Below are 24,714 nucleotides of genomic sequence, written 5' to 3'. Positions count from 1 at the left end.
CAGTTTTTCCACCTATATTATTTGAATACTTTGTCTGATATGAATCTGTGTTAGTTCACTCCTCAGACTTACCTTATATCTGTTTTACCTGTTTTGTGAGAGATGATGTTTCACGAAGTAATCAAAACTCTTCCATAAAGAATGTTTGTTCAATTAACTTCCGTTCCTTTTCTTTGGTTATAAATTCTGCTTTAGCAGAGGGGCATTTTACCTTTCCATTTACTTGCTTTTTTCAGGGCTTTTTGTTACTGCTGTTCTGCAAAAGAATACTCCATCTGACTATAAGAATGTTAGGCCAAAACTTGGAGTATCACACTTTCCAAGAAAGTTAATGGAGATGGGGCTGAGGTGGAAGCAACATTAAATTCTGGGTTGCCTGCGCCAGGAGGTATCTGAAGAAGGAGCCAAGTAGTAGTGAATGAGCTCATTATTTTCAATACCATTCCATAATCAAAGAAACCAGGGCTTCTTGGAGAAATGGTAAATCCTAGGGCTGGGGCACAGGATGTGTAAGATGAACCTGTCATATCTTATAAAGGCATAAATTACAGAAGTGTTCAAAAACAAAATGATGAGGAAATGTCAAAGGAATAAGAGCCAAACTGAAAAGGCTCACAATGGCCAAAGCTGGAACAATTTGTTCAACACAATAAATAACAATATTGGATTATAACCATAGTATTAAGTAAATATACACAGGCCAAAGGGATATACATAAATTATTGAATAAATAGATATGTTCATGAACAAATAAATAAAGGAGTACAGATAAGTCTCTAATGAATAGTTTATGGAGATACCTTCTTTTTGAAAAGGTGGAATTAATTCTATCCTCTTGAGTGGGGACTTGAGTTAGTGACTTGCAAAATTGGTACCAGAAAACTGGAGCATTGCTATAAAGTTACCTGAAAATGTGGAAGTGACTTTGGAATTGGGTAACAGACAGAGGCTGGAACAGTTTGGAAGGCTTAGAAGAAGACAAAAACATGAAGCAAAGTTTAAAATTTGCTGGAGATTTGTTGAATGGTTGTGGCCACAATGCTGAGAGTGATGTGGACAGTAAAGTTTACGCTAAGGTGGTCTCAGATGGACATGAGGAACTTACTGAGAACTAGAATAAATATCACTCTTGCTATGCTTTAGCAAAGAGACTGACAGCATTGTGTTCCTGTTCTTGGGATCTGTTGAACTTTGAACTTGAGAGAGATAATTTAGTGTATCTCATGGAAAAATTTCTAATCAGCAAAATGTTCAAGATGTGGTCTGGTTGCTTCTAAAAGCCTGTGCTCATTTGCATAAACAAAGAAATGACCTGAAACTGGAGGTAAAAAAAAGGTCACCGTTTTGTTTTGTTTTTTAAATATAGTCGTAAGCAAAGAATATTTACATTTAAAAGAGAAGCAGAGAATAAAAGTTTAAAAAATTTGCATCCTGTCTATGTGGTAGAAAAGAAAAACATTTTCTGTGGAGGAATTCAAGTCTGTTGCAGAAATTTGTGTAAGTAAAGAAGAGCCCAACCTTAATAGTCAAGACAATGGGGAAAGTGCCTCCAAGCCACTTCAGAGACGTTTGTGGCAACTCCTCCCATCACAGGCCTCAAGACCTAGGAGGGAAAAGTGGTTTCATGGGCCAGAGTCAGAGCCCCACTGGGGCACTGCCTATTGTTTCTGTGAGAAAAAGGCCACCATTCTCCAGACCCCAGAATGGTAGGTCCATCAACAGCTTGCACCGTGTACCTGGAAAAGCTTCAGGCACTCAACACCAGCCCTTGAGAGCAGCCAGGGGAGCTGAACCCCACAGAGCCACAGGGACAGAGCTGCCCCAGGCCTTGTGAGCCCACTCATTGCATCAGTGTGGCCTGGATGTGAGACATGGAGTCAAAGGAGATTATCTTGGGGCTTTAAGATTTAGTGACTGCCCTGCTGGGTTTCAAACTTGCATGGGGCCTGTAGCCGTTTTGCTTTGGCTGAATTCTCCGGTTTGGAATGGGAGCATTTACCCAATGTCTTTATCCCTTAGTGTATCTTGGAAGAAACTAATTTGTTTTTTTTATTTTATAGGCTCATAGGCAGAAGGGGCTTGCCTTTTCTTGAATGAGACTTTGGACTTGGACTTTTGAGTTAATGCTGGAATGAGTTAAGACTTTGGGGTACTGTTAGGAAGGCATGATTGTGTTTCGAAATGTGAGAAGGACATGAGATTTAGGAGGAGCTTTGGTGGAATGATGTGATTGGGCTCTATGTCCCCCATAAACTTCATGATGAATTGTAATCTTCAGTGTTTGGGGAAGGACCTAGTGGGGGTGATTGCAACATGGGGGTGGATTTCTGACTTGCTGATCTCGTGGTAATGAGTGAGTTCTCATGAGATCTGCTTGTTTAAAAGTGTATAGCACTTCGTCTTTTAGTCTCTTTTCTTCTTGCTGCAGCTTTGTAGGACATGCCTGCTTCTCCTTTGTCTTCTACCATATTTGTAAGCTTCCTGAGGCTTCCCTAGTCACGCTTTTTGTGCAGCTTTGGAACCATAGACCAATTAAGTATCTTTTCTTTATAAATTACCCAGTCTCAGGTAGTTGTTTATAGCAATGTCAGAATGCACTAAAAGAATACTTGTGTATGAAAAGAGGCAGAGAAAAGTGATTTCATAGAAGAGAAAGGTGACACATATCAGATGATTAAGGCTAACATTATCAATGATAAGACATGTACCTCTCATGTAATGGGATGAAAATGGTACTACAGCTCTGTATTCTTGCTCCCCCAAACCAAATCAGACAGTTCTAAAAACCATGAGGGTCATCAAGCAAAACAAGCATACTGAAAAATTGTCACAGGTCAATGAAAGCTAAAGAGGCATACAAGATTACTAAGTAAAATATGGGATCTTCAAACAGATAAAAGACAATAATGAAAAACTAGTAAAATCTGAATAAAATGGCTTTTTTTTTCTTTGTGACAGAGTTTTACTCTGTTGCCCAGGCTGAAGTGGCAGTATTGAACAGTGGCATTATCTCAGCTCACTGCAGGACTGAACTCCTGGGTTCAAGAAATCCTCTGGCCTCAACCTCTCAAGCAGTTTGGACTATAGGCACATGCTACGAGGTCCAGCTAAATTAATTTTGTTTTAAATGTTACAGATGAGCATTTGATTATGTTGTCCAAGCTGGTCTCAAACTCCTGGCGTCAAATTATCCTCCTGCCTTCCTTGGCCTCCCAAAGTGTTAGGATAACTGGTGTGAGCCATTACACTTGGCCTGAATAAAGTCTTGAATTCATTTAGCAGTAATGTACCAAAATTATTTTCTTAGTTATGACAAATGCATCATGGTTATGTAGATGCTAGTAATAGGGGAAACTAGGTGAGGAGTAAATGAAAACTTTCTGTACTGCCTTTGCAATTTTTCTCTAAATTTAAAATTATTTCATATATAAAGATTTGTTTAAAAACTGAACTGTAGTGGAGTTTTCCAAAATGAATAGACTGTGGGACATAAACTTTGCACATGTTCAAGTTGTCACTTTTAGTCACATCTTAGTTGTTCTGTGTGTCTGTATGTAATATGAGATTGACTAATCTCATATTACAAGTGTTTTCAGGCCAGTTCCTAGACAGAATGGTGAAATTCCTAAATAATGAATGTCAGAATTATTGAGAAGGCGGTGTGTATTTCCAAGTACTTGAAGCATGTGATGTGAGAAGAGTCTTAAGTAGAATGAGGCCCTGAATAACTATATGACTATTTGTAGGTTCAAATTCAAGGATAGGATCTGTTGGAGACAAAAAAGAGAAAAGAAAGCAGGGGAAGATGATAATAGTGTCCCCGTAGGAATAATTTTGGCATTGTGATAGGTTTGTAATTAAAAAAAAAAGAGGTAGCTAAAGTTGGGGCCAGTTGCTAAAGCAGGGAAATTTGGAGAAAAGGAAAAATATTTAAAAGGTACCTATGCAGGTGGCGTATAGGAGAAAGCTGATGATACTTGCATATCTTTCTAGACTGAAGTGAAGAGAAAGGGAAAAAGCGAATGGTGTCAGTCCCTAGAAAAAGAAATGATTGCTTAATTAAGCTACAATGGAAAGCCAATCAAGCAAAATTTCTTTGTCTGCTACATCAGACGTTTAAGCAAGTGATTCCATATTTACCAAAAGTTGAAATGATTGGCATCTTTGGAATGATCTCAAGGTGTACGTTGTCATCTAGTTACCAGGGCTGGAGGAGATTGAGACATATTTAGTTCTGTAGTTACTTAAGAGAGAGAGACACAATTATTGGAACATTATGTTGAAAATCTCTGAAATAGCTCTCTCTGCTTTATTTAGCAGTGGGAACAGTAACATTAGAAGAACTTGTGATTGAGGTGATACTGGAAGAAAAGTACTGACAGATAATTTGGACTCGAGAGTTAAAGCATAAGCTGAGTAGATGGCACTAAATTTCTCTTTGGGAGTTGGAATTAAGAAAATAAAACTGTTTTACATGTTGTAGCATGATTGACAAGAACAAACATGCTTAATAGCCAGCTTTCAGATACAGAAAACAGCCAAATTTGAGGATAACACTTTGTATTACTTTTGCCAGAAAGAATACACTTAAGTACAAAAAATGTCTAATAGCACCCACCAAGCAAACAAACAAACAAACAAACAAATGAACAAATGTAGTGGGAAGCAAAGTAATGTGTGCTGCAACAATATTTTATCCAAGTGTTATCAAAGAGGAGAGCAATCTACCTCAACTTTTGATGCTTCATTGACTAGTTGTGCCAGAACCATGATTAAACCCAGGGTAGAGCTAACTCCAGTTCCACACATCCAGTGTGATATTTCTGGACAATTATGCAATGGCTGAGAATATGAATTGGTAATTTCAGTAACTTACTCTGAATTGTCTATGATCATATAAGGAGTACTTTTCAAAACAGTTTATATTTTTTGTGGTAACACAAATTCTACAAAGAGTTATATTTTTTCTGTTGTGAAAAAAGATAATTGAGTAGCAAATAATATTGTATCTTCTTTCCTCATTCATGGAGGTCTTCGTTATTCAGACCGAATTCCCAGTCGAGGTACCGTAGTTGGAGATAGCCTGTCTGAATTGATGGTAGTTTTTCACTAATAATGAGTATGTGGGATCAAAATCAGAAATGCTAATCATAACTGCCAATCATGAGTATGTGGAAATACCTCCCAGAGTACTGGTTTTGCAAATTGTAGAATCAGAGCAAACACAGGAACTTTGCTTAAGTAGTAGTGGAGTACGTTGTGTATTCAGAATATGAGTGGAAGAAGGAAGTTCTACAATGAGAGACTAATTGGTGGTGATAGTAGAAAGAGATTAAAGTGGACTGGAAGAGAAGATGAGAAAACAATGCAAGTAGAGGCTAAAAAGAGAGAGCTGCAGGAACTTAAGTTGAAACCTTTCCTTGTCAAAGCAGAAACATATATGGGAAGAATGAGCTGATGTGTCACTGGTGGCAGGTGGATGAAGATGGAGGCAGGAGAGAAAAGGCCCAGATAGAGAAAGCCTGGCCACAATCTTCAATGAACATTTTGAGCCATTATAGGAATGTTTCTTCTTTTTTTAATATTCAAAAAGAGAATTCTAATGTGACTAGTTGGGTTTTTGCTTTTTGGTCTTTCTTTTCCTTAAAATTTGTTTTGATTTTTTAAATGTCAATATGTTTTTAGGGAACAGGTGTTGTTTGGTTACATGAATAAATTCTTTATTGGTGATTTCTGATATTTTGGTGCACTCTTCACCTAAGCAGTGTACACTCTACCCAATGTGTAGTCTTTTATGTTCTTATAATTGCAACTATTTTTATTTTAATGAGCCCTTGGGCTACTCTTGAAGAAATTCCTTCAGACGTACAATTGATAATAAATTACAAAAGCATTTTGGAGGTTTTGTTTTATGCTCACCTAGTTGGCACTGGCTTAATTTCATAGTGCCCATCTTTACTTCCCACTTGTCTTAGATCCCAAATTTCAAGGTTACTTAGTAAAGATGAAGCAACAAGATAAAAAAATTGTAGCAGCTTGAGATTTATGCAGAGACTGTATCATCCAGACTTTTGTTCCCTCGTCCAACTTCACAAAAGTGATGGGTAACCAGAAAAAGAGCTATAGGATTTATAAAACAGCTCAAACATAATAGTGATGTTTGGAATGTGTACCAAGTTTACTGGAGTGACTTCTTTCAGTTTTAGAGCTTTACATAACCCTTTCTTGCATGCACTGTGATTGCCTTTATAGATGGATTAATAAATTACTCCTGGTATACAGAATACATGGGAGGCTGACTGTTGGCATAGCATGGGACCAAGACCTGCGTGTTGAAATATCAGAAGGCAGCTGGAAAACAATCTGTGAAAAGGCAATCAGATCCTCCAGGTCTATTCAATACTAAATTAGAACATCTAGAGAGAATTGGGAATCTCACTAAGATATATATTTATAAATTTAGTAACCTGACATCCTCACCTCTTTTTCCCTCTCCTTCAAATATTTTGATCTGTAAGATTAGCTCACTAGAGCAATTTGTCTTTGATATACTGAGCTGCATTTCCAAAATATGATATATAAGACAAATTTTTCTTTGCAAGAATGGTGTATATATGTCTCTTTTATAAGAAGGAAGAAATCTTGGTTTTGATATGGGTTTTTCTGTTGCCAACCAAGGATAACAGAAACTGAATGCAAGAGTATTTAAATTAAGCTAACCTTTATATCTCTCCTTGTTTAAAATAATCTCTCCAAAACTATAGATGAGACAGTTTTATAGGTTTACATTCCTTGCTTTTATATTTTTAGTGGTTTCTGTTAGTGTATTAATTGCTCAATGTGTGTAGGATAAATGATGCTGGAAACAATATTAATGCTTTCGGGTCTTCAGAAGACTATATACACCAAGGAAAAAGCTTCACAGTGCTGCTCTTTATCCCTGGGGAAGGCCCAGAGTTTAAGGTTACCAGAGACCTGCCTTAGCATTATTCTGGTGAGAGACGGTCAGTGGTTCATTCTCACAGTTCAGTGGCTTTTTGACTTGGGCTTAACTGGTTACAGATAGAGCTTCTGGAGGGATAGAGGTTGTTGTGATATCAGATATAAACTTTTAATGAAGTTGTGGAAATTCTTATTGAATGATAAATCACCAGATTAAGAAGTCAGGGGTAGATGAGAGTGGTTGTTTTTGCCAGAGAAAAAGCAAATCTAAAATCTATAAAATTTACTCTTTACCTCTAAACTTCCCATATAATTATGATTACAGACCATCATCATTGAGAAGTCATGAGCCAATAAAATACACATGCGTGTTTCTGAGGAATGTTGTCTTTCAAAGGGAGTTTTGTACTATAAATGCGTACTAACAGAGTTTAAAATAATACTATCCATGATAGACTGAATTAAGAAAATTTGGTACGTATACACCATGGAATACTATGCAGCCATAAAAAGGAACTAGATCATGCTTTTTGCAGGGACATAGATGGAGCTGGAGGCCATTATCCTAAGCAAAGTAATGCAGGGACTGAAAAACAAATACCAAATGTTCCCACTTATAAATGGGAGCTAAATGATGAGAACACATGAACACATAGAGACAACACACATTGGGGCCTACCAGAGGGTAGAGGGTCACAGAAGGGAGAGGATCAGGAAAAATAACTAATGCATACTAGGCTTAATACCTGGGTGATGAAATAATCAGCACAACAAACTCAAATGACACATGTTTAGCTATGTAACAAACCTGCATATATAACCCTGATCTTAAAAGGTTAAAAAAAAAAAGACTTAGAGCTTTTAAAAAATATTTTTTCCATTTTCACTCACCAGTCTGTCTGATCTCTTTGGCTTTATCAAGATGAGATGTTTCAGAGTCAAATGACCAAAGATAAGCAAATAGAAAGTTTCCAAACACAAGATTACTAATATTTTTATGTGACTCTTCAAATAAAACTGCAAGTGAGAAAATACCCTAAAATTAAAGCTGATTAGCTGTGTGGGTCCCCTAGAGCTGATGGTTTTAGTTTGCCAACCTTTCATGAATAGTTTAAGATTGATTCATTCAATCATTTTCTCTGATTATAAATATTGTTAGCTTACAGTGTGTAAAACTATGAAAAAGTTAAGGCATCTGTTGTATTTGTGTGAATATATATGAACACATATATGCACACACCTCTATCATTTCTGTGCTACAATAATAAATTTCCTTTGTAATTTAACTCAGAACTTTTGCAAGTTTTTATATAATGTAGTTAACATAATGTGACGTTTCAATTATATTAAAATATGAATATTAAATGCTATATGCTGTCTAAGTCCACATGGGCAAAACCTCAGTGTATACTGAAACAAGTTGTGTGTGTCAATCAAGGGTGGACTGAAAAACTATCAATGCTATATTATGAAGAGCATTTGGAATTTTGTTTCCTTTTTTCTTTTCTTTGATGATGGAAACAGCTCACATTTCTTAGGCTTGACCTGTTGAGCTTATGTTCAATACCATTTATTTAATGCTTGAGTACAATACCTCTACATTTCATAGCAATTTATTGTTAAGTGTGACTTTTATTCCCTATCAGGATGCAATAAATATTTGCCTCTACTGAATTCTGCTGGGAAGAAATACCTAGGCATTTCATAAAATCAGCATGATGACTTTGTCTGGAGGGCCATGTTTGTTAAAGTTTCTAATACACTATATACTTTTGTTCACTTTTCATTATTTATACCTATCCAGGGCTGGAAGGGACTTAAGAGGCAAATAGTCCTCATAGCAGCCACACCAGCCCTGTCCCTGACTTTAAGTAGCACCAGAAATCCTTTCAAATTAGGAGGAATTGATCTGTTTTCTTAAAGATCTTCTTAAAGGAGATTCCTGACACCCATCAATCACTAATTTCTGTAACTAGCAAGCATTAGTTTTGGGGAATTCTTCTTTATGTTAATCAAGCTTGTTAAGTTGCTGTTGAGAGCAGCTTCTTTTAATCCACCCTTAGTAGATATGAAAAATTGTTACTTTTCTGTGGTCAACAAGATAAAAGAAAGCAAAAACCCTGAAAACTATTATGAAACCACCATTCTTAGCCTACTCTTTCCTGGGCTGAAGAGTTTCAATTCTTCTCTAGACTTTATTTGAATACATTTTAGTCACATTTTTCACTCTTTTCTTGATACTATTCAAGCTTTTTAATCCATTAAATAATAGTGTATTTTTACACTGGACATAGTACCCTAAGATTAATATATGGGTACAAAGGAATCACATCTCAAAATCTCAATTTTACTCTTTGATGAACCTCAAACTTCTGAAATCAAATTATATAGAGAAGAAAGTAGTTTCTGCCAATACTACTCCTTGCTTTGGTCCTCCTCAATTCCTAGTGTGGATATGGGCCATATTTTTCCATTTTCATTTTTAATACTCCTTTAGAAAAGAAGAATTTGTTGTATGTATTTTCTTAGTTTGTCTCATTTAGCACAATAGTCAAATCACTCTTCACTGTCTGCTAAGTCAGTGAATGAACAAGAATTTATTAAACTCAAAACTATGTGTATAGTACTATGCTCATTGCATCCCTATGATGGCTTAAATAGTATAGCCACCTCATGGCTTGAGCTTGAATCCAGTCTTGGAAAATTTTGATGCAAGCCTGCTGCTGGGATCACCTGGCATTCTACAGATGTGATAGTATGCGCTGTGTTTCTCTGAATGTATATATAAGAAGTAAAGGGTTATTCATTCACTGATTTATTCACCATTTATTTAAAAAATATTTATTAAGCATGTACTATGTTCTAAGCTCAATGTTCTGTGCTAGTATTAATTGGCAAACAAACAAAAAAAAACACATTAGACCTTCCTTCGTAGAGCTTTCAGTCTAGTAGGAGAAGAAGACATTAATTAAAGGATCATACACGTGCTTGTATAATCTCAAGAGTGAAAGTGGTGAAAAGGAAAGGTGTAAGTGTCATGAGAACATGGGAACCGACTTGTCAGGGAGAAAGGGGAAAGCTTTCCTGAGAAAAGAACAGTTGAGATCTAAAGGAAGAGCACTGGATTCTTATTAACACTCATACTGTCACTGTACTTGCCTCCAAAAGAGCTTAGATTTGTAGGGAGGAAGATGGGGAGTCAGGTACGAAAGGGTAGGGACAAGATGGTAGTTGTATGGAATAATGCAGGTTCCCTCCAGGAACTAGGGGGTCAGAATGCAAGCAGCAGATATTTAGACAAATTCCTGCTTAGCTTAAAAAGAAAAAAAAAAACTGAGAAAATAGTAAAAATCACTTGCCTCAGGTTTTCAAGCTGCAGGAAAAAGGAAGAAATTAAATCCTGGTATGTCGGTGTGAAGACCACAACTCAAGTAGTATTGCCTCGCAGAGGATTTTGTGATGACTTCTTTTTCTTTCTTAATTGGTAGTGTTGATAGGTAATGAAGCACTTTGGGAAATGTAGTTTTTAAATTTTAACTTTGATTTTAAGTCCAGGGCTACATGTGCAGGTCTGTTACATAGGTAAACTTGTGTCATGGGGGTTTGTTGTACAGATTATTTCATCACCCATGTATTAGACCTAGTACCAATTAGTTTAAATCAGTTATTTTTCCTGATCTTCTCCCTCCTCCCCTCCTCCTCCATCCTCTGGTAGGCCCCAGTGTCTGTTCTTCCACTCTATATGTTCATGTGTTCTCATTTAGCTCTCACTTGTAAATAAGAACATACTGTATTTGGTTTTCTGTTCCTGCGTTAGTTAATGGCCTCCAGCTCCATCCATGTACCTATAAGAGACATGATTGCATTGTTTTTCATGGCTTCATAGTATTCTATGGTGTATACATATATTTTCCTTATTCAGTCTACCATTGATGGGCATTTGCGTTGAATCCATGTCTTTGCTATTGTGAGTGCTGCAATGAACATATACGTGCATGTGTCTCTGTGATAGAATGATTTTTTAAAATAATAAACTGATCCCATGGTTCCTACTAGATAGAATCCAATAGGATGGTGGATTTGAATGTGGGAGTTTAAAGCAAAATAATTCAGAATCAGTGAAATAATTGTGGAGTGTGCCCTAGATGTTACAACAGAAAGTTGAAGAAACTGATTAAACCGAACTGACTCAACACATTAAATACCTCATAGGGTTATTTTAAGGCATAAACAGGTTAATATATATAAAACCCATAGAACATGCATAGCCAACAATAGACACACTATGAGCAGTATCATTATGTGCCAGACATTATTCTAAGTCCTTTTGTATGTATATTCTTATTAAATCCTTAAACAATTGCACTCAGTATAATCCTCATTTTATAGATTAGGAATCTGAGTCACAAAGAAGTTAAAGTGACTTGTCTAAGATACACAACTGCAAAGCTTGGTTTTGAACCTAGATAATTTGAATCAAGAACCTATACTCTTATACTTCATCCCTTCTAAGTTTCATCCACATGTTTGTGTTCTATATAGTTTTAATTAGGATACATATGTGAAATTTATTTTTTCTATTCTTAGTAAACATTGTTTTGTGAATAATTATTATAATGCTACATTGTGGTCCTAATTGGTATTTTTAATTTTTAAAAAATAGTCTGACCGGGCGTGGTGGCTTATGCCTATAATCCCAGCACTTTGGGAGGCCAAGGGGGTGGATCATGAGGTCAAGAGATCCAGACCATCCTGGCCAACATGGTGAAACCCCGTCTCTACTAAAATACAAATATTAGCTGGGCGAGGTGGCACGCACCTGTAGTCTCAGCTACTCGGGTGGCTGAGGCAGGAGAATCGCTTGAAGCTGGGAGGCGGAGGTTGAAGTGAGCCGAGATTGTGCCACTACACTCCAGCATGGCGCCTGGCGAAAGAGTGAGACTCTATCTCAAAAAAAAAAAAAAAAAGTCCATTATGGGCCAGGAGCAGTGACTCACGCCTGTAATCCCAGCACTTTGGGAGGCCGAGGAGGTGGATCATGAAGTCAAGAGATCGAGACCATCCTGGCCAACGTGGTGAAATCCTGTCTCTACTAAAAATACCAAAATTTGCTGGGCTTGGTGGTGTGCGCCTGTAGTCCCAGCTACTCGGGAGGCTGAGGCAGGAGAATTGCTTGAACCTGGGAAGCAGAGGTAGGTTGCAGTGACCCGAGATCCCACCACTGCAGTCCAGCCGGTGACAGAGTGAGACTTATCTCGAAAGAAAAAGAAAAGAAAAAAATTATCCATTATGTTGATGCACCCTAATTCATCTCCCTATTACATTATTATGAGGCTTTTAGATTGTTTATAGAATTTTGTTGTTATAAATATCACAGTTATGGGTAACTTTGTGATACAGCTTTTTCTTCCTTTGAATTATTTCATTAAGATCAGTTCTGAGGAACTAAATTGCTGGGTTATATGGTGTAAACATTTTGAAACATATAAGAAACTGAAACATACAAAACACACAAAATTAACCATCACCTATAATTCATTATTTATTCGTCTTTATTGTATATGAATTGAAAATATTCTCTTTTCCTCACTTCTAGAAACATATCACACAGGAGACCACTGTCAACGGTTCAGTGTCCATCCTTTTCAGGACACATTCACATTTTCACATCCCAAAATATATTTCCTCCCAGTTGACATCAATTATCAAAGACTGCCTGTGAGTACATTCATGACTGTCAGTGGTGCTTAACACTGGTAGTGCATCAAAATGAAATATGACATTTTAAAACGTACATATTCCTACAGACCCTTTACTAAATTTACTGAATAAGAATCTTTGGATAATGGGCCAAAGTATGTCTCTTAAATCCCATAGGTGATTCTGAATATCCAATTGGTTGAGAACCAATTATTTTACTAATAATATTATCCAGAGTTCACATTTCTTTATCTTGTCCACAAATATAAGTTCAACAGACATTAATTGAGCCAAATGATATATGTAAAGTCCTAGGTACTGGGCTGATAAGAATGAAACAAACATGTACCCTACTCTTTAGAAGCTCATATTCTCTCAAAGAATACCGAAATTTAATTGGATAAATTAAAATACAATGTGGTAAGAAATAAGAACAATGTATTTTGGGAATACAGAAACTGGAATTATCACATATGAAAAAAATGAATAAGACATAATTGAGGAACTAGCATTTAAGCTGGGTCCTGGAGATATGAGTAGGAGTTTGTAAAAAGGATGTCTCAAGCAAGGAGAACAGTATTCAAAGGCATGGTGTTAAGAACAAGGCTACGCATATTTAGCAAACGTTGATAATGAAATATGAGAGAAATGTAAGTGCATATGTTCTGAAAGGTGGACTGAGTGACAAATTAAAGGTGATAAATTTATAAATAAAAGTTGATGGTAGCTTGTGAAAGATCATCCATCATGTTCCCAAGTAGGACAACCAGATGGGTATGTCTAGAGGACATTTGTATATAAAGATGTAGAACTCATGGGAGAAATTTGAGCTGTGGACATCCACCATGTAGATAACTAAAGACAGAATTCCCATCAGTCTATCACTGATGGGAATACCAGCATTTAAGGTGCCAAAAAAGGGGTAGAATAAAAACAGATGTAATTGTCAAAAGAGGAATCAGGAGAATCCAGGGAGGATAATTTTACCATGAAAGTCAAGGAGGAAGAGTATTTTAAGAAAGTTTATTATTGTTGTACTTTAAGTTCTGAGGTACATGTGCAGATCATGCAGGTTTATTACATAGGTATACACATGCCATGGTAGGCGTGTGCTGCATGCCTCTCCCCATTATCTACATTAGGTATTTTTCCTAATGCTATCCCTCCCCAATCCCTCCCTCCACTCCCTGCTATTCTTCCCCTAGTCCCCCACCTAGTCCCCCACCCCCAAGGCCCCAGTGTGTGATGTTCCCTTCCCTGTGTCCATGTGTTCTCATTGTTCAACACCCACTTATGAGTGAGAACATGTGGTGTTTGGTTTTCTGTTCTTGTGTCAGTTTGCTGAGAACAATGGTTTCAGTTTTATCCATGTCCCTGCAGAAGACATGAACTCATCTTTTCTTCTGGCTGCATAGTATTCCATGGTGTATATGTGCTACATTTTCTTTACCCAGTCTATCACTGATGGGAATTTGGGTTGGTTCCAAGTCTTTGCTATTGTGAACAGTGCTACAATAAACATATGTGTGTGTATGAATGTGTATTTATCCATTCATTAGTTAATAGGTATTTGGTCTGCTTCCATGTTTTGGCTGCTATAATAATGCTGTTATGAACATTTGCATACAAGTTTTTTTTTAATTTTTATCAGTAGATAGTAGGTGTATATATTTATGGGGTACATAAGATATTTTGGTACAGGAATGTAATAAGTAATTATCACATCATGGAGAATGGGGTATGCATCTGCTCAAGCATTTATTCTTTGTGTTACAAATCATCCAATTATTCTCTTTTAGTTATTTTAAAATGTAAAATTATATTATTTTGACTATAGTCTCCCAATTATACTATCAGATACTGAGCATTATTCATTCTTTCAAACTATTTTATACCCATTAACCATCTCCACCTCCCACCCACTCCTCACTACCCTTCCCAGCCTCTGGTAACCGTCCTTCTCATCTCTAATTCCAAGTGTTCAATTGTTTTGAGTTTTGGATAGCAGAAATGACTGAGATCAAGCAATATTTCTCTCTTTTTCTGGCTTATTTCACTTAACAAAATTATCTCCAGATCTATACATGTTGTAACAAATTACAGAATCTCATTCTTTTTTATGGCTGATTACTACTCCATTGTGTATATGTATCACTTTCTAAAAAATCTGTTAATCTGTTGATGGATACTTAGGTTACTTCCTAATCTTGGCTATGGTGAACTGTGCTACAACAAACATGGGAGTGCAGATCTCTTTTCAATATATTGATTTCCCTTTTTTCAGGCATACACCCAGCAGTGGGATTGCTGGATCATATGGTAGCTCTATTTTTAGTTTTTGGAGACACTTCCAAACTGTTATCCATAGTGATTATACTAATTTACATTCCCACCAACAGTTTACGAGGGTTCCTTTTTCTCCATATCTTTACCTGTGTTTGTTTTTCCCTGTCTTTTGAATAAAGTAATTTTAAATAGGGTGAGATGATATCTTATTGTAGTTTTGATTTGCACTCCTCATGATCAATAATGTTGCATGCCTTCAATATGTCTGTTTGCCATTTGTATGTCTTCTTTTGAGAAATGTCTATTCAGATATTTTATACATGTTTTCATTGGATTATTATTATTTTCCTATAGAGTTGTTTGAATTCTTTATATTTTCTGGTGGTTAATCTCGTCAGAGGGGTAGTTTGCAAATATTTTCTCCCATTTTGTGGGTTGCCTCTTTTCCTTGGCTGCATAGAAGGTTTTTAGTTGATTTATCCCATCTGTCAATTTTTGCTTTGGTTGCCTGTGTTTGTGGGGTATGATTCAAGAAAATTTTGCTCAGACCAATGTCCTGGAGAGCTTCTTCAATGTTTTCTTGTAGTAGTTTCATAGTTTGAGGTCTTAGACTTAACTGTTTAATCCATATGGATTTTATTTGTGTAGATGACAAAAGATAAGAGTCAAGATTCATTCTTCTGCATATGGATATGCACTTTTCCCAGCACCACTTGTTGAAGAGGCTGTTTTTTTCCCCCCAATGAATGTTCTTGGCACCTATGTTGAAAATGAGTTTATTGTACGTGTGTGGATTTATTTCTGAAATCTCTATTCTGTTTCATTGGTCTATATGTTTTCATGCCAGTACCATGCTGTTTTGGGTACTATAGCTCTGTAGTATAACTTGAAGTCAGGCAGTATGATTCCTCCAGTTTTGTTCTTTTTGCTCAGGATAGTTTTGGTTCTTTTAGATCTTTTCATATTCTATGTAAAATATAGAACTGAAAAAAAATTTCTGAGAAGAATGTCATTGGTATTTTGATAGGAATTGCATTGAATCTGCTAATTACTTTGTGTAGTATGGACATTTTAACAATATTCATTCTTGTGTTCCATGAACATGGAATATCTTTCCATTTTTAGTGTCCTCTTCAATTTCTTTCATCAGTGTTTTATAGTTTTTATTACAGAGATGTTTCCCATCTTCAGTTTATTTCTAGGTATTTAATTTCATTTGTGACAACTGTAAATGGGATTACTTTTTAGAATTTCTTTTTCACATTGTTCACTGTTGGCATATAGAAATGCTACTGATTTTTGGATGTTGATTTGTATCCTGCATCTTTATTAAATATGTTTATTCTAAGTCTTTTTGTAAAGTCTTTAGGTTTTTCCAAATACAAAATAATATCTGGAAACAAGTATAATTTGACTTCTTCCTGTCCACTTTAAATGCTGTTTATTTCTTTCTGTTGCCTGATTACTCTAGTGATGGTGTCCAGCACTGTGTTGAATAACAGTGGTGACAATTGGGCATCCTTGTTGTGTTCCAGATCTTAGAGGAAAGGCTTTCAGTTTTTCCTTATTTAGTATATTAGCTGAGGTCTGTTGTTAAATTCTCAAGATGGATTTTACCATGTTGAGGTATGTTCCTCCTATGTCTAGTTTTTTGAGTGTTTTTATCATGAAGGGATTTCGAACTTTATCAAATACATTTTGGCATCAATTCAAATGATCATATGGATTTTGTCCTTCATTTTGTTTATATAATATATCACATTGATTGATTTGTGTATGTTGAATCATGCTTTCATCCCCAGGATAAATCCCACATTGTCATGATAAATGGTCTTTTTATTGTGTTATTGAATTTGGTTTGCTCTTATTTTCTTAATAATTTTTGCATGAATATTCATCTGAGATATTGCCCTGAAGTTTTCTTTTTTTGATGTTTCTGTCTGGTTTTGGTCTTAGGATAATACTGGTCTCATAGAATAGCATTGAGGTATTCCTTTCTCCTCTATTTTTTTTTGGGGGGGAGAATAGTTTGAGCAGGATTGGTATTGGTTCTTTTTAAAATATTTGGTACAATTCAGTAGTGAAGCTGTTGAATCATGGGCTTTTCATTACTGAGATATTCTTCCTTAAGTCTTCAATCTCACTACTTGTAATTGGTCCATTCAGGTTTTGGGTTTCTTCCTGGTTCAATCTTGGCAGATTTTACATGTCTAGAAATTTATCCATTTTCTCTAGATTTTTAAATTTATTGACATGCAGTTTTTCACAGTAGCCACCCACAAATGATCCTTTTATTTTTTGTGATATCCATTGTGATAGCTCATTTATCATCTCTTATTTTATTTATTTGCATGTTCGCCCTTTTTCCTTTGTTAGCGTGGGTGAAGGTTTGTGAGTATTTTTATCTTTTTAAAAACAGTTTTTAGTTTTATTAATCCTTTGTATTGTTTTCTTCATTTCAAATTCATTTATTTCTGCTCTAATTTTTTATTGTTTTCTTCTACTACTTTTGGGATTATTTTTACTCTTGGCCTTTTAGTTCTTTAAGATACATTATTAGGTTACTTATGTGAAGTTTTATTCTTTTTTGATGTAGGCACTTAAAGCTAAAAAATTTCCTCTCAGTGTTGCTTTCGCTTTATCCATAGGTTTAGATATGCTGTATTTTTAGCAGAGATGGGGTTTCTCCATGTTAGTCAGGCTGGTCTTGAACTCCCAAGCTCAGGTGATCTGCCTGCCTCAGCCTCTCAAAGTGCTGGGATTACAGATGTGGGCCACCATGTCTGGCCCTATTTTTTGTTTCAAGAAATTTATGAATTTTCTTCTTAATTTCTTTACTGACCCACAAGTCATTCAGGAGAATATGATTTAATTTCCATGTTTGTATAGTTTTCAAAATTCCTCTTGTTGATTTCTAGCCATATTATATTGTGGCTAGAGAAGATGTTTAATATTATTTTCATGTTTAGAATGTTTTAAGACTTGTTTTGTGACATAAAATATGTTCTATCCTTGAAAATGATCCATGTAGTGAGGAGAAGAATGTGTATTTTGCAGCTTTTGGATAAAATGTTCTGTACATATATATTACATTCATTTGTTTTATAGTGTAGAATAAGTTTAATGTTTCTTTATTGTCTTTCTGTTTGAGAGATATGTCCAATGCTGAAAGTGAGGGTGTTGAAGTCTTTAGCTATTAATGTGTTGAGGTATCTCTCTTTATCTCCAATAATATTTGCTTCATATATCTGGATGCTCCAGTGTTGGGTGCATATATATTTACAGTAATTTTATCCTGTTTCTGGATTCACATCTGTATCATTATATACTGACTTTATCTCTTCTTTTAAAAAATTTTATTATTATACTTTAAGATCTGGGGTACATGTGCAGAATGTGCAGATTTGTTACATAGATATACATGTGCGATGGTTGTTGGCTGGAAATACCTAATGTAGATGACTTTGTCTCTTCTTACAGTTGCTGTCTTGAAATCTATTTTGTCTGATATAAGTAGAGCTACTCCTACATCTTTTTGTTTCCATTGTTATGAAATGTCTTTTTTAATCCCTTTATTTTCAGACTATTATGTGTATTTTTATAGATGAAGTGTGTTTCTTGTAAGCAACATATCATGGAGTCTTGTTTATTAATCTTTTCAGCTACTCTATGTCTTTTGATTGGAGAGTTTAGTCCATTTTGTTATTATTGATAAGTAGGGACTTATGCCTGACATTTCATTTTTTGTTTTCTGATTGTTTTTGGTCTCTCCCTTCTGTCGTTCCTTCCTTTCTTCCTTGCAGTGATGGTGATTTTCTCTGTGTTATCTACTTACATTTTATTTTTTGCATATTAATTGTATTTTTTCAATTTGTTTAATAAATGGTATTGGGAAAACTGGCTAACATGTGCAGAAAGCAGAAACTGGACCCCTTCCTGACACCTTACACTAAAATTAACTCCAGATGGATTAAAGACTTAAACATAAGACCTAACACCATAAAAACCCTAGAAGAAAATCTAGGCAAAACCATTTAGGACATAGGCATAGGCAAGGACTTCATGACTAAAACAACAAAAGCATTGGCAGCAAAAGCCAAAATAGACAAATGGGACCTCATTAAACTCCAGAGCTTCTGCACAGCAAAAGAAACAATCATTAGAGTGAATTGGTAACCAATAGAATGGGAAAAAATGTTTGCAATCTATCCATCTGACAAAGGGCTAATATCCAGAATCTACAAAGAACTAAAACAGATTTACAAGAAGAAAACAAACAAGCCCATTCAAAAGTGGGCAAAGGATATGAACAGACACTTTACAAAAGAAGACATATATGAGGCCAACAAACATGAATAAATGCTCATCACCACTGGTCATTAGAGAAATGTAAATCAAAACCACATTGAGATACCATCTCACGCCAGTTAGAATGGCAATCATTAAAAAATCTGGAGACAACAGATGCTGGAGAGGATGTGGAGAAAAAGGAACACTTTTACACTGTTTCTGGGAGTGTAAATTAGTTCAACCATTGTGGAAGACAGTGTGTGATTCCTCAAGAACCTAGAAATAGAAATTCCATTTGACCCAGCAATCCTATTACTGGGTATATATCCAAAAGATTATATATAGTTCTATTATAAGGACACATGCACATGAATGTTCATTGCAGCACTATTTACAATAGCAAAGACTGGGAACCAACCCAAATGCCCATCGATGATAGACTGGACAGGGAAAATGTGGCACATATATACCATGGAATACTATGTAGCCATAAAAATGAGTTCATGTCCTTTGTAGGGACATGGATGAAACTGGAAACATAATTCTCAGGATGAAACTGACACAAGAACAGAGAATCAAACATCACATGTTCTCACTCATAGGTGGGTGTTGAACAATGAGAACACATGGACACAGGGAGGGGAGCATCACACACTGGGGTCTGTGGGGGGAAACTAGGTGTGGGACATTGGGAGGTGGGGAGTTGGGGAGGGATAACATGGGGAGAAATGCCAAATACAGGTGATGAGGAGGAAGGCAGCAAACCACATTGCCATGTATGTACCTATGCAACAAGCTTGCGTGCTCTTTACATGTACCCCAAAACTTAAGATCCAATAAAATGTATATTAAAAAATTAAAAAAAAAGAATTTGTCCATTTCATTTAGGCTTATTGGCATACAATTGCTCGTATTATTTCTTCATCATACCTAAAGTCAGTAGTGATGTCTCCTTTTACATTCCTGATTTTTATAATTAAAGTTTTCTTTATCTTTTTGTTTTCTTTTTTTGTTTGTTTTGTTTTTGGTCAGTCTAGCTAAAGGTTTATCAAATTTGTTCATCCTTTCAAAGACCCAACTTTAGGTTTTGTTACATTTCTGTTATATTTTACTAATCCATATTTCACTTTTTTGCACCTTATTGTTTATTATTTACTTATTTCTGGTGCCTTTGATTTTAGTGTTTCCTTATTTTCTCAGTTTCTTATGGTGAAAATTTAGGTTATTGATTTGATACCTGATTTTTAAAATTAATAGAGGCTTTTAAAATATACCTATAAATTTCCCCATAAGCACTGCTTAGATGCATGCCATTTGTTTGGGTATGTCGTACTTTTATTTTCATTAACCTCAAAGTATTTTATAATTTTCTTGTGATTTCCACTTTGATCTATTGGTTATTTAGTAGTGTGTTGTTTTATTTCCACATATTTATGAATTTCCTAAATTTTCTTTTTTTAGAGATTTATGATTCCATTCTATTGTAGTTGAAAAGTATACTTTTTATAATTTCAGTTCTGTTAAATTTATTGAGAACTGCTTTATGGACTTTTATATAGTTTATCATAGAGAATGTTACACATACACCTGAGAAGAATGTATATTCTTTTGTTGTTGGGTGGAGTGTTCTATTAACTTCAAATCTGCTTTTAAACCATGTAGTATATTCTTTATTTTAGTTATTGTGCCTTTTATTTCTAGGGTTTCTACTTGGTATTTCTTTTTAATTTTTATCCTTTATTAATATTTTTTATTTGGTGAGACATTGTTTTCTTAGTTTCCTTTATTTGTCTGCCCATGGTTTCCTTTAGCTTTCAGTATAATGAAAGTCAGCTGATTTTAGTTCATTTGTTAAGTATAGCCCATGTCTTGATTTTCTCAGATTGCTCCTGACTGCTTTTATTCTTGTGTATGTGTCACACTTTCCTGTTTCTTTGTAATTTTTGTTGGAAACTAAGTATTTAGAAAATATAATGTGGTAACTCTGGAATCTGGATTAACTGCATCCCCACCCCCTGAATTTTTTGTTTTTTTCTGTTTGTTGTTATTGCTCTTTGTTAGTTTAGTTACTTTTCTGAATTAAATCTGTCAAATAAGTTTTATTTGTCATGTGTGACCACTGAAATTTGTACTTGATTATCTTAGTTGTCAGCTAATGATTGGCTAGGCATTACCTTAGGTGTCTGGAAACCATATGTCCCCCTACCTTTGCAAAGGGCTCTGTATGTTTTGGGGGGCATGTTATCTTCTTGCACATAGAATCAGCATCAACCAGATGGATAAATTTGGGCCTTCTTGTATGTTTTCTGGTGATGCACACAGCCCTAAATATGTATGTGGCTTTCTAGATTCACAGGCATGTGTTAGAGGTTTTTAAGCCTCCAAGTGAAATATTATTCTTCAGTTTTGCTTTTAATTTTTTTGTCATCTTGTTGTTACCCCTAACAGGCATTCCTACTGCAGTATTAAACAACTGCTGCTGATTATTTTTGACAAACACCCTAGGGATAGAGCTGTTTGCACAGAGTGAGCTCTGAGTCAGGTCAAATAAAGACAAGTCTTGGGAATGTAACTGTTCAGGTGGCTGCCTGACAGACTAAAATGGGACAATTATTTTGGAATAAGGCTTTTAATAAATTTCAAACCAATTTTGACAACTCTAGTGCCTGCTGGGCTGTTGATTTGCACAGAGATGGTAGTTGTGAGGATGTCAATTTTCCAGTTAATGGGAAGCTAGAGAGAGGTAAATGGGAATAGAACAAGTTGAAATGCCATGAAACTGACTGTTCTTACTAACATTAAGTCATTTTTCTTGAATAAACACTTCTAGAATTGTTGCAAACTATTTGATAATTTCCGTTGTTCTGAAAAAGTTGAAAACTTCTGCATGTGTTCTCATGCTTTTATAGAACAGGGATTTTCAGGAGATTTTACTTTAAAAGAGTTTCTTCCGAAATAGTAACTTCTGTTCCTAGAAGTCAAATAAAATACTATATTAAGGTGGCATGGTGAATAAAAAACTCATAGGTTTTGCAATTAGATGCACACTAGATTGAATCCTAGTTCACTTGCTTGCTAGTTATGTGATCTTGAGTAAGTGATGTATCCTCCCAGAATCTCAATTTTTCCATTTATCCAATGGGGATGATAATACCTACTTCAAAAGATTGTTGTAAAAGTTATGTCAAATAATGTATGTAAAACTTCTAGTAAAGCAGGTATTCAATGCACGTTAAATTTGCTGCTCACCTTTCTACTTAACTGCAAACGCAGTGCCTTAAATCTTCGTTTGTTGCTATATTTCACATTGGAGTTGCCCAATTTATTTGTCACCAAAAATATGTAGTAATGGTTTTAGGATGCTCAGTCAGTGGGTACCCACCCCATTAGCTGTCACCTTTTAGCTACAGACTTATTTGCAAGGTACCTTTAGGACTTAGTTGTTGCATTGCAACTACATTTTTATTTGTGCCTTCCAGCACTGGGTTGGCTTTACTACATTGTGGACTTATTTTCAGCCTCTATTCATCACTACACTCCATGGGTCTTTTTTAGCCCCACTCACGCATACCCAGTTATTTCTCTTATTTATTATTTATTTATTGTTAGATTTATATAGAGTTTTCCTCCCTAAAAGCTTAAGGCACTGTACAAAGAACTTAAATACATGGCCCATTGAACATTACAAATCTACAATAAAATTGAAAATGGGGAAAGTAGGCAAGCAAACACAAATAGAAAATCTGAGGGATAATGGATGATCAGGGGAAAGGAAAGAAGGTTATTTTGGTCAACTCATTTTTTCTCTTTTAGTATGCCACCTTGAGATCTTATCCCTTGTGAGGGTTTTATTTTCAGGTCTCTGATCCAGTTTCAAGATGTTTGAGGTAATCTATGGTTTAAAAGAGATTAGTATTTTTTACATGTATACATTTGGATGACAGAAAGTACAACTCAGTGCTTTTATTTTCTTCTATCCCCCAAGTTACAGATTTAGATAGTAAATGACATTAGTCTCAGAATGAATTTCTTTCTTGATGGGGAGAATGTGCTGATGAAGTATAAACTGTTAGTGGGAAAACTGTATTTTGCATGACCAAGTTTATTGCATTTCATGCTTAATGGTGACAGATAGTGCTGAAAGGAATAGGGTACTTCATATGCTGTGAGTCACTAGCAGCATGTAAGGGGAGAGTGAATTGCAAATTACTGGGGTCAAAGTTATAAGAAGGAATGATAATAGTGCTTTTTCTCATCATCCCTCCAACTCCTGGAATCTCAGTATGCCATTCTAGTTTGCAAATAAAAGTCAAATAAATCTGGTATTCATTGTACAGGCTTGGTATTATGAAGTTTTGAGGGGCATGTATGAGTGGACATTGGTCTACTGTCCCTCACATTGCCTTGCTGAGAAATTACCACACATTGCCTTGCTAAGAAATTACCATTTGAGACTACTTGGAAGACTTTCTTTGTTTATATCAGTGTTTCTCACACACACACACACACACACACAGAGACACACACACAAACACACACTCTTTTCCTCCAGTGTATTAAAATTTGGTTTATGTGATCAGAGTTTATTATTCATTTTTGTTATTTCTTATTACCTTTAATATTTCTCCCAGAGGAGTTAAAATAAACTCAGATATTTCAATAGCTTATTAGCAGATTAGTAGGAAAAGCTTTTGAAATTAATTCTTTTTCCCCTCAAACTTCTGTTATCACAAATGAGGGCAAGTTAACTTTGACTTTGTTTTTTTTTATACAAAAAAAAACACGTTTGGCTAATTATTTCATTGAATGACAACTTAGGTGAGATTTTCTCTAAATTTCACTTAGAAGAGATGTGTTCTGAGACTCTCTGGAAAAATAAAAATCAAATTTATTTTTAAAAACTAAACAGATCACAAGGCCTCTACTGGGACAAAACCCTGGATAAGGATTTTATCTAGATAGTCTTGGATCCAGGCCTATTTCTGTATATCTCTTCCTCTGTTGGCACCCAGTACCATATTATTGCTCTCTGTGGTATCCTGTTCCTTCAGGAAAAATCATTGCATCCTTCAGAATTTGGTTACTGTCCCAATGGGCATCCTTCTAAAAAACTTATGATTGTTTAATTGTGTTTTAAAGTCTTGGCTGTTTTCCAGAGTTTTGGATTTAATTCCCTTTTTTTTCTTTTAAAGAAAATTTAGTCATGTTTTGTGTAATACTTTAATTTTATTATAAAATTTAAATTTCTATAGCATTTACTATAGTAGTCGTATTAATTATTTTGTTTAAGCCAAAAGAGTTTATTCCCTCTCCTCACTCAAACAGCACACAATGTAGTAAATTCATCTTAAAGGATACTGGGTAGAGTACATGGTAAAAACTGATGGTTTTAATATTCGTGATGCCACTCTTTTGTACAAGTGATTTAATGCTGTGTGTTATATATCTCTGAAAAGTACACTAAGGTGGCCTCACTAGTAAGAAAAAAACAAAATT

The sequence above is a fragment of the Callithrix jacchus genome, chromosome X, assembly GCF_049354715.1.
Source record: "Callithrix jacchus isolate 240 chromosome X, calJac240_pri, whole genome shotgun sequence".
NCBI lineage: Eukaryota > Metazoa > Chordata > Mammalia > Primates > Cebidae > Callithrix > Callithrix jacchus.
The sequence above is the reverse complement of the archived record's forward strand: the minus strand, read 5'-3'. Positions refer to the sequence as shown.